At 40.1% G+C, this 1,898-nt stretch overlaps 1 non-coding gene across 1 annotated transcript; it reads right to left on the bottom strand.

Annotated features, from left to right (window-relative positions):
* Window positions 1–844: 844 nt before the first annotated feature.
* Window positions 845–982, bottom strand: LOC133752975 (small nucleolar RNA SNORA55). Its single transcript, XR_009865012.1, has one exon. It is a non-coding gene; the product is annotated as a small nucleolar RNA SNORA55 (small nucleolar RNA).
* Window positions 983–1,898: the final 916 nt, after the last annotated feature.

Below are 1,898 nucleotides of genomic sequence, written 5' to 3'. Positions count from 1 at the left end.
GTGGAATAGGCAGATACTTAAAGACTTCTTTGAGAACAAAGAGTCTCCATAATGCAGCAGCTCCACAGTCAGTGAAGGCAGTGTCATTTTGGCAAGAGATCCTTACATTACATTTATGCCTCATAAAATGTCCCACCCTTTTAGAATTCTTTTACATCTCAGTATTTTGGTCATAAAATTCTGTTTGCCTGAGTAGCTCTCTCTTACCTGTCACTCATAAATCTGCCTGACGATTTGACTCCTCTCCTGTTGATGGGACTTCAATTTCTCTCCTTTGGAAGTCATTATGGGACTTCAGCCTTCCCACCTTTGTGCTTCCTTGGCACTATAGGATTTTACCTCATAGCATTTATAATGTTGCATTGTAGTGATTTATGACATTTTCTTACTCTACTGGGCTGTAAGTTCCTTTCAGATAGTTCCATGTCATATAGCTTGCAGGGGAAACCCCAACTTACTGTGAGGTGAGTGGGATGCCCACAATAGTGCTCACTTTAATAACTAAAACCCAAGTATATAGATTAATATATAGAATGTTTTTTTCAAAACATACAGGATAAAGAATTTCCTACATAAAACAATTCAAGGGATCTGTGAATTTCTATAGAAAAACACACATTTATTTTTACTAGATTCTAACTGAATTTGTCATTTCTTTCCATTATTAATTAAGTGACAAACCATTAGCAGTAGTATTAGCAGTAGTTGTAGCTTTGCACTGATAGAAATGACAGATAATTTCATATTTTATTGAAGGTGTCAGACATTTTAAAATCTTATTTATGCTTGATTCCATTTATAATTATTATTTACCCATTAATAGAGGTTGCTGTTATTTTTTTGAAAATGTAGATAGATGTAGAGACAGGCTTCAAGATGAATGGAAAACAACCCATCCGGATTTCCTTTGCTCACACTGTGGTACCATCCTTCCCTACACCAGCACAGAACAGCAGGGAAAGGTCTTATTATTATTTAATACATCAATAAAAAGCAGCTATATTACTGCTTATTGGATTTGTTTCTTTAGCATTTTTTAAAGATTTTTCTTATTTATTTGAGAGGTAGAGTTATGGCAGAGAGAGAGAGATAGAGAGAGAAAGGTCTTCCATCCACAGGTTCATTCCCCAAATGGCTGCACCACAGGAGCTGAACCAATCAGAAGCCAGGATCCAGGAGATTCTTCTGGGTCTCCTACGCGAATGCAGGGGCCCAAGCACTTGGGCCATCTTCTTTCCCAGGCCATTAGCAGAGAGCTGGATTGGAAGTAGAGCAGCCAGGACATGAACTGGCGCCCTTATGGGATGCTGGTGCCCATGGTGGAGGCTTTTGCTACATCACAGCACTGGCCCCTCTTTAGCAGTTTGATAACTATATTTTAATGTAACTTTTTTTTGTAATCCTATGTGTTTTATTTTATATTTAACATTTTTATTATGAGAAAGAGATCCATAGGCTTAAATAGGTTGAAAAATTTTTTTAATAGCACACAGAATGATACGTGCATTTAGGAAACTATTTTGATAAAAATTCAATGAGGAAGGAAGAAAGGGCTGGCGCTGTGTCTCAGTGGGTTAAGCTGCCGCCTGAAGCACCGGCATCCCATATAGGCGCCAGTTTGTGTCCTGGCTGCTCCACTTCCAATCTGATCCCCTGCTAATGCACCTGGGAAAGCAGCTGAAACTGGCCCAAGTGCTTGGGCCCCTGCACCCATGTGGGAGACCCAGAAGAAGCTCCTGGCTCCTGGCTTCAGCCTGGCCCAGCACTAACCTTTGCGGCCATTTGGGGAGTGAACCAGGGAGTGGAAAATACCTTTCTGTCTCTCTCTCTCTCTCTCTGCCTTTCTCTGTGACTCTGCCTTTCAAATAAATGAATACACTTTTAAACACAATCCAGCG

This window comes from Lepus europaeus, chromosome 2, assembly GCF_033115175.1.
Source record: "Lepus europaeus isolate LE1 chromosome 2, mLepTim1.pri, whole genome shotgun sequence".
Lineage (NCBI taxonomy): Eukaryota > Metazoa > Chordata > Mammalia > Lagomorpha > Leporidae > Lepus > Lepus europaeus.
Note: the sequence above shows the minus strand (reverse complement) of the source record. Positions and strands in the feature narration are given on the sequence as shown.